The sequence below is a fragment of the Microtus oregoni genome, unplaced genomic scaffold, assembly GCF_018167655.1.
Source record: "Microtus oregoni isolate MIOR12 unplaced genomic scaffold, Mior012 000072F_ref0000427, whole genome shotgun sequence".
Taxonomy (NCBI): Eukaryota; Metazoa; Chordata; class Mammalia; order Rodentia; family Cricetidae; genus Microtus; species Microtus oregoni.
The window spans coordinates 7,688,722-7,698,490 of NW_024543979.1; positions in this window are offsets into that span (position 1 = coordinate 7,688,722).

A 9,769-nucleotide genomic window follows, 5' to 3' on the forward strand; every position below is an offset into this window, starting at 1 on the left:
TATGGCTTCCTTTATCTTGCCTCAGAGCAGCAGCATGGTTTATGTGCCCATCATCCTTGAATAACTGACAGGTAACGTTAATTCTCAGATCTCAGATTCCTCCCTTTGCCCACCTAGTATCTAGCGTAGTTTCTCTAGAGCTGGCATTCGGTGACTATTGGTTGGAGTGATACTTGCTTTGCTTTGGAGCTGCTTCATGCAACCTTCCCAATATCCAGTTTTCTTCCAGGACCTTAAGTCTTTCACTCACTACAGTAGAGGGGATGGGCACGAGAGAGGATGGGCAGGGAAGAAGGAATGGGTGCAAGACTGGCAAGGCTGAATAATTGCAGCTCAAAGGCCTGGGAATTCACAACTGGCTCACCTGTTAAAATGAGTGAGTTTGAATCTAGGATTCAGGTACAATAGGGTGGCTGCTTATCTGCCTCTGGGTGAGACCAGGACCTCTGTGGAGTGCTCTCGTTCACATATGTGTGCGTGAGTGGTCCATGAAGAAGAAAACATGCTTACGAGATATAGAATGTCACGATGAGGAAAGGAACACCCAAAAGAAAGAAAAGAGAAGGGCCTTAGGACCCTTCTCTTGCAGGCTCCTTGGGTCCTCTTCTTAACCACTGACTCCATGCCTTGAGCTTCTCTGTTGACATTGCCAACCTTGTCACCATCCTTCCAATGTCTCTCCTCAGTTCTGAGAGCACATGATCCATGAAAACTATGTCTATCTTGTTCACATCTCTTGGTTCTTCACAGGTTTCCAGACCACAGGGCCCACAGCACATACATGATGCATAAATACATTTAATCTCAACAGTGCTGAAAAGTGGTAGTCTTTCCATTTCATGGGAGAAACTGATACTCAGAAGGAGTTTGTGACTCATCTGTATTCATGTAAGAATCTAAAGCTCAAAGCTAGAGGTGGGCTCTCTCCCCTTGCATGCTGTGGAAAGGTTACAGCTTCATTCCACGTCTGTTCTATGTAACAGAATGGACCACAGTCCCCTTTAGCTGAACAGCTTCACAGACTAGTATCCAGAGGTCATTCAAGAAGCCAGAGGAAAGCGGGTCCAGCGTTAGAAATAAAGGTAGAGTGGAGGCCTGGGAGTCAGATCTCCCACAAGGGTATCTTAGTTCTTGCCTGTGATTTAGCCTTATTTGGAGTTCCAGAGAGGACTTAATTGACCAGAGGAGGGCAGTATTCCTGTATTGACTAAGACAGTGTACATACTGGGCAAGAGGAAACTCCCCCCCACACAATTCAAGTGAGGTTACAGGAAAAAGTAGAAGTGTATAGTGGGAATCCAAAATAAATAGCAAGTGTCCTCTACAAGCAATTACACGGAAGGCTCACTGCCAGGATCCTGAGCCAGGAATGAGTTACCCTCACAAAGCTACCCCCAACTCCAGGATGTGTGAAGAATCTACCACAATGCCATCTTTGAATGCGTGCTGGGCGCCCCTGTCCCCCAGTTACTTCTGTTGTTCACACCTTCCTGTGGGATTATTTCAAATCCCTATTTCCTGATGACCCAACATCCTCCTGCAATCAACCAGCAGGGGTGAAGCCTGCCAACACCTCAGGTAACAGCCTTACGCTGCCCACACTGTTTTCAGCAGCTTCCTGTGTTCACAGCTTTCTAGCTCATGCCAATTTTAGTTTGTGAAAATTTCCATGGCCTCCTGCTAGGCTGCTCTTCATGTGTTCCAGCACCCAGACTCAGTGCAGACTGTGTCCCTTTTGTGCTGGTCTCCAGCCCCCACCCTGCGTTCTGTGCCATTATCACCCTACTACACAGGACACTTGTGACTCCTGCTAACCCCACTGTGAAGAACCCAGACAAGGTTAGGAGCTGTGGTATACTCAGCCATCCTGGTGGTCTATGGACAGTAGTGTCAGCCTTGGCCGTTAATAAAGCTGCTAAATCAGGCCAGTGAGAGTCTCAGAATCTCCTACAATATACCTGGAGGGCCCACAAGTCTGTGGTTTGATTTTTTTTTTTTTTTTTTAGAAGAAATCAGTTCAGACCTTTCCCTCAGCAAGCACCTTGTATGGTGTCAGGCTCTGAGCTTAGGGCTTCACACATGTGACCATCAATGCACATGACTCTAGGGTACACAAAAGGCAGAACAAGCTCGAGAAGTGATTCTCCAGCTCACACAGTTAGCATACGGTAGAGCCAAATTTAGGCCCAGCAAAGTGTCTGTGCTTTCCAACCGCACTCAGGTTCAAACCCATCTCCCATGGGTGCTTTCTCTCCTGTGAGCAAGCACATGTGCACACACGCGCACGTGCGCGCGTGCACACACACACACACACACACACACATCAACCATTGTCTCCCAAAGGCCTCTAGATTCTTCTGCTCTGTTTCAGTACCTCTACGGAAGTATAATTTAGTATCAAGTTCACCGATTATAAGGATATACTTGCACTTAAGTGAATTTATACAGCTGTACAGTCCGTATAATAGTAATATCCAAGTTCAGAACAACGGACCAGCCACAAGGTGTCCCCTACTCCTGCCATCAATCACTGCTGATGCCCTTGCTCTCCTGAGTTCTTCTTTTTCCATCCCTCTGCCATGTCCAGAGGCGGCAAATTAGTGCAATCAAACCTTGGCCTGTGACATGATGGTCACGCGTGTTGTTGCGTGTGTCAGTGGTGTTCATGTATATACAGGTTGATAAGTCCTCTAAATAATTTATAGTGTGAACTATTATAGTGTGGCTATGAACTTTTGCATGTTAAACTTCATATCCCTATGTAGATACTGAGGCATGGAATTTCTGGGTCATACAGCAAATATGTTTAACATCTTAAGAAGCTGCTGAACTATTATCTAGTTTAATTGCACCATCTTATGGTTCCAGTTTCTTCAGACTTTTGCCCAGACTTGAAAACATCAACTTTTGGCTGCTGAAGCTCTAGTGGTGGATAGTGGCGGCATGAATTCGCATTTCCTTGGTAAACAACGATGCCAATCGTCTTTCCAGCTCTGCTTTGCTGTGATGGCCATTTCAATCCTGGTCATTTTGGTTTCTATCAACTCCAGTTGAATTGTTAGACTTCCTTTTCATACACACATGCACACACATATATAATTTAAAATCTAGTTTCTCCTTTCAAGAGAAAACATCCAGTATTTGTCTTTCTGAGTCTTGTTTTTTCGTTGATCATAATGATCTCCAGTTACATCCATTTCCCCGAAAGTGTTATGGTTTCATTTTTCATGTTAGAATTCTTCATATATTCTGGTCATACGTCTGTTACAGATATATGATCTTCAAATACTTTCCCAGCTTTTGACTTATTTTTTCTTTAAAAAGCAAGGCTTTTAATTTTGATGATGTTGAATTTACCAATATTTTGCATTTAAAGAAAACATGGTTTTGGGTCTCATGTTTAAGAAATCTTTAGGCAAAGAACACAAACATGTTCTTCTGTGTTTTCTTCTAGATTTTTATGGTTTTAGCTCATACATTTGGATCCATGATTCATTTTTAATTTTTGCATTGGGCTTGTGTGAGATGAAAAAATGTTACTTATTTATATATTTTTATATTGCACTTCCACATAAAGGACAAGCTTATCAAAACAAACACAAGCAAATGTGTTCTGGGGGTTGTTACAAGTTAAATAGGGCAGCAGGTGGGCTCTGTTCTCCCCATCACCGGGAAATGAAGCCAGAGCCGGGCGGGTGTTCTGCCACTGAGTTGTGTTGTTTGTTCTTGGTTAGTTTGTTTCCTGAGACGGTGCCGGCCTGGCCTTGAGCTTACTCCTCTTGCCTCAGACTGGAATCACAGGCCTGCTCCTCTAGGCCTGGCAACAATTGCTACCTTAACACTTTGGTATCCTGCAATCTGTGAATTCAGCGGCTCATTCCATTTGCTCAGACCTGTGATCTCTTTCTTCTTTTTTTCCCTCAGCAATGTTTTGAAGTTCTCAGCATCCACATCGTGGCTCCCACATCTGTCACTGCAGTTTTAGGAGGATCTGATGCTCCCTTCTGACCTCTGCAGACACTACATGCATGCGATGTATGTCCAGACAGGCTAAACAAATAAATATTGGTCCTATTTTATTCTTTTTATGCTAGTATGAATGAAACATCTTTCTTGGTTTTATTTTCCTGCTTATTATCATTATCATTATAGTTTTATTGAGACAGGGTCTTTCTCTTATATAGCTCTAGACATCCTGGAACTTGCTATGTAGTCCAGGCTGGCCTTGAACTCACAGAGATCCACCTGCCTCTGCCTTTAGTGCTGGGACTAAAGGTGTGTGCTGTTGTTTATTGGTGGAGTATCCTGTGGCCTTCTAACTTTGCTTACTGGCTCTGGTAGACATCTGTGGATTCCTTAGGCTTTTCTGCAGATAAAACTATGGTATGGAAATAGTTTTACTTCTTCCCTTCTGATTTGCACATCTTTGATTACTTCCTTGCCCGTAGCATCAATTAGGATATCTGTATAAAGAAAAACAGAGGCAGCAAGAGCAAACATTCTTGCCTTTCAGCAGGTCCTAGATTCTGTCATTCCAAAGAGAACCTGGTGGTCTCCCAGCAAAGGTGAAGCCTCTTTGCTTCATCCCCTGCCGTCTTGCCCAAGAGACCCAAACTTGTGTTTTGCATAAAAGATGAGTTATTCTCGTATTTCTCACAAGGGTAGAGCACAGGTTTTCCCAGTGTCAGCATTTTAGTACCTCAGAGGAGTCGCTGCTGCTCTTGACAGCGCCCTGCTGTGGGGATTCAGTGAGTGAGAAGAGAAAATCATCCCAAACCTGCTGGGAACCCCCATGAAAGGTCTTCATAACAGAGGACCCAGGATGAACCTCAAGACCCTGAAAGCGAGCACACTCCTAAGCACCGTGGTGTCCTGCCCACAGACAACTGTACCCCAGTTGTCTCTCCAAGCACCCGCCAAACCTCAAACAGGCTGATCACCCCGAAAGCCCTAAACCCACCCTGTTCACCTCAGTCTTTGACTGTGTTACCCATCCCCGTTTTCCTCTGCTCCACATCCTGCCCATATGCCAGCACCGACCCCATTCTGGACCCCAGAGATCTCCATCTCGGCACAGCTGTATTCCCTCGACACCTAATTTAGTACATGACCACAGCAGGATGCTGCCAGGTGGTTAGTAAGGTTTTTCTCTGATGACTTGGAGATAAAAGGTGTGCCTACCAATGCTGATAAGAAATCCATTGTCGAGCCAGGCTGTGGTGGCGCACGCCTTTAATCCCAGCACTTGGGAGGCAGAGGCAGGCCGATCTCTGTGAGTTCAAGACCAGCCTGGTCTACAAGAGCTAGTTCCAGGACAGGCTCCAAAACCACAGAGAAACCCTGTCTCGAAAAACAAAAAAAACAAAACAAAACAAAAATGAAATCCATTGTCAACCAACAAGACTCCACCTTCTCTTTGAGGCTCTTATAGCACCTGTGGGTGCGGATCTTCAATATTCTGTATCAGTTAAAGGCAGTGGGAGCCAAGGGTCAGCTGTGCTGGGCGGAGGGTGTTGTGTAAATTCATTCAGCCAATAGCGTTTGGGGCGTTCAGGTCTGAGGTACTACTGGGGACTAAGATAGAAGGGTGCTCGCTCACTTGCTCTGGCTCTTGCTTGACATCAGGGGAGACCCAGAACGGCAGAGAGACAGTGTGGGGTCAGCGGCAGCTTCAACCTTTATCTGTACCCTGTTAGTTTGTCCCTGGCATTGCGTCTCCTTAATAAAGCGGTTTTATTTACCGCTGCGTGTTCACGCATTGAGTGCACCGCCCATGAAATCCTGTCTACCAACTGATTCAGCCTTTGTACCTCTCCTCGGACAACAGCCATATCCTGGAGGCCCTCCATGTCTTCTGGACATCTTCTGAGGTACCATGTCCAGGAAGTGGCGGAAGCCCACACTGCCTCCGCTGCCAGGAAGCTGGATGCATGTATCCTGAGAAGTATACCCAGGACACTGGGTCCCCGAGGGCTGGAGGGCCCTCTTCTTACTCCTACCGCATCCTGGAAGTCCCTGAGGCTCCGAGCAACCTGTCCACAACCACAGAGTCTCTCATCATCTCACACGCCACGTTCTTGCTTCCCCGAGAGTGCGCGCCTGCTCAGCTGCTTTGCCAGTGTTTCCATTGCACGCCCGAGGGCCGTGAATTACAAAAGTGGTTTTTCTACAGTCAGTTCAAGCCAGCCTGGCTCTGGTCCCTCATTCTCCTTTGTCAATGAAGCAAAGACAGGGTTGTTCCCCAGCTTTGTGTCTTGCAATGCGGCAACCCTCTCCCTGCCCTTCCCCGCCCCCCCATCTCTCAGAACCCCCAGTTGTGCCTTTCACTTGACCCTGCTCCGAAAGGGGCAGAAAACCCATTCCAGGCACAAATGGGTATTTGGCTTATTTCCACCTTTGCTTCAGTCTGTATGGAGATGCGGGAGGAGGGAGTGAGTTGGAACACTCCGCAGCAATTCATAGGTTGAGCAAGAATGACCAAAAGTCACCTTCCTGGGGAATTCCCCTCACCCGCAACCGGGTGTGTTGGGTACCGCCTCGGGCTGGAGGGCAGGATGGGTCTGGTTTCTGCTAGGCGCTGCTGTCTTCCGGGTTCTTGTCAAATAGAGACACTCCTTTCCCATTTTTAAAACCGGATGTCTTTTCAGGAGGCCTCTGTCACGGCTTATTCCTTCTGGTCTAGGGACCTGCTCCCTTCGGTGCCTCCCTCGGCAGCTCCACCCAGATAGCCAATGCTTTCCCAGTGATAGCTCCCCTTGTCTATGTCCATCCTTTTTAGCCCCCACCCCCCACCCCGTTCCCAGCACCCAGCTGCCCTCTGGTCCGTGGCGTTAAGAGGCTTTTTGTTTGCACCGTTTAATAAAGAAATCTTCCGTGGAAAAGGTGGGTGAGCATTAACAAAGAGGACTAAGTCGGTGCAAATTTTCTTCCAAGTCACTGAGGCACACCAGATGTTATCCCTGTTAGTCTGTGATTAATTATTGTTTTAATTAATTGAATTTATTTATTTTAGCCAGGTGATACATTTGTATAAACCTCAGCACCCAAGGAGGCTGAGTCAGGAGGATCATTCTGAGTTCTGGGCCAGTGTCGATACATAATAAGACCCTGCTCACAACCACCGGTAATAAGATCTGGTGCCAACTTCTGTCTGCGAGGACACATGTAGGCAGACCATTGTATACATAATAAATAAATAAAAATCTAAAAACAAAATGTGGGGGAGCCCAAAAGTCCCATCCCTAGTCCAGGTACAGTTGACACTTGATACCTGCTGTGGGGGGAGTCAGTTTTCTTCATGGTGTGGGCCCTGAGATGATATTACCCATGTTTTAGGACATGGTCCTACACCCATGCACATACAGGCAGCACCAAGGGTACTCAGTGAGTGTATGTATGTATGTATGTATGTATGTATGCATGCATGTATTAGATAGGTAGGGAGTACATGAAGTTGGAGGGATAAAGTGGGGATGTAGGAGATGAGGAATTGGAGAAAAGGGAATGAGAGCAGATTTGATCCAAACAAATACATATGTATAAATATTAAATAAAAATTTTTTGTTTGTTTTTTTGAGACAGAATTTCTCTGTGTAACAGCCCTAGCTGTCCTGGAACTAGCTCTTATAAACCAAACTAACCTCAAACTCACAGAGATCCGCCTGCCTCTGCCTCCCGAGTGCTGGTATTAAAGGCTTGCGCCACCACCACCCAACCTAAAAATATTTTTAAAAGATAAAAGAAATGCAGGATGAAAAAATATAGCCCCAAACCCAGAAACACATGGGCTGGGAGCAGAGCACATCTGCAGAACACTGTGCTCAGCACGCTTCAGGGCCTGGGCTCAATCCCTAGCAACCCCTAGTCACCTCTGAACATGCCAATCGTTTATAGCCGCTGGTCATCTTGCTTCTGTAATGTATAATTAAGAAATACAGATTAATAGATAGTCATATATAATAGTCAAGCTTGTAGTCATGTTAGTTAGGCTTTCTAGATATATAGAGATATATTTAAGTCAGATAGGTAGTCTTCAAATCTTTCAGAGACCTTCAGAATATGGCATTTAAATGTTTTAAAAATTTAGGACTTTTCATGACAGTGAGACACATCTACTCCTGGCAGCACCAAACTACTTCAAGAGGATAATGGGCATCATGGTGGCTCCTTAAGGAGTTTGTTAGATGAACTGGACATGCAGGACCCACAGAGAATTGATTGCTGAACTTGCCTAAAGGTGAGATGGTCCTTTGGGGTTCCTGCTTCATAAAAGAGTCTGCTAGAATTCTGCAGGATACAAAAGAAAGTGACTGGCAAACTGCCAATATAGGAGGAACTGTCTTTGAAATTTCCTCCTTCATGGAAAAGTCTGGTGGATACTATGGTCCTGTAGGCTGAAGATGGATGCCTCAATGGTAGAGGAAAACTTTGGGTGACTGTCCAGGCAGCAAAATGTCTCTGTCAATTCTAGAGTTTTGGAAGTTGCTTACAATGTACTTCTTGTTTACTTAGGTAATATTATACCCTTCTGGAGTCTTTGATGGAGTTGAAGAATTTATAGTTATAGTTTTCCTTATTATTTATGATAAAAGATAAAGTAGATATAAATACTGTAACAGTAATTCTTGTTTGATACCTGTTTTGTTATATGTAATTTTACTATGTTAAAATTAAAACTTTCCTTTTTATTTAAACAGAAAAGGGGAGGTGATGTGGGAGTCCCCTCTCTGTGCTGTGATTACTATTAATGAATAAAGAAACTGCTTTGGACTTGTAGCAGGGCAGAATTTAGGTAGGCAGGGAAAGCTAGGCTGAATGCTGGGTTAAAGAAGGGTGGAGTCAGTCGGGTGGTGGTGGCGCACGCCTTTAATCCCAGCACTTGGGAGGCAGAGGCAGGTGGATCTCTGTGAATTTGAGGCCAGCCTGGTCTACAAGAGCTAGTTCCAGGACAGGTTCCAAAGCTACAGAGAAACCCTGTCTTGAAAACAACAACAACAACAAAAAACCAAACAAACAAAAAAGAAGGGCGGAATCAGAGAGAGACGCCATGGAACCACTGCCACATGTGATACACAGATTAATGGAGATGGGTTAAATTAATATGTAAGAGTTAGCCGATAAGAGGTTAGAGCTAATAGACCAAGCAGTGTTTTAAAAAAATCCAAAAAAAGAAAAAAAAAAAGAAAAAAAATATAGTTTGTTTGTGATTATTTCTGGTCTAAGCTAGCTGAGCAGCTGGGACCAAACAAGCGGCCTCCTTACTACAGAGAGATGAGCAAAAGCCACCCCCACAGGCCGGAGAGGGGGGATGAGTGGTTGTGAGCACCAGATGCTCTTGAAAGCACCAAAGTCTGGTTTCCAGCACCCACAGTAGCTCACGGTGACTCCAGTCCCAGGAGAACTGATGGCCTGTATGTCTCCCGCGTAGTACACAGACATACATGAAGGCAAAACACCCATTTATATACAATAAAAATAAAACGGGAAAAGAGCCAACCATCAGCTGCCCATTCCACCATGCGGTTTCGCACACGCTGACTCCTGGGCAAATATTTTGTCTTTCTAGAGTAGAAAACAGGCTTCCCTCTTTGTTGTACAAAACCCGAGTTCTAACCACAAATACACAATCAGGAAGACAGTAGAGACCATTCTGCTAACTTGTCTGCCTCCAAACTGCAAGGAAATAAAGGCATTCTTGTGTGAAATTGTACCTCGGGCAATGGGGCAGGCTCCAGGGAGGAGCTAACAGCGTGTCTAGGACTGTCCACTG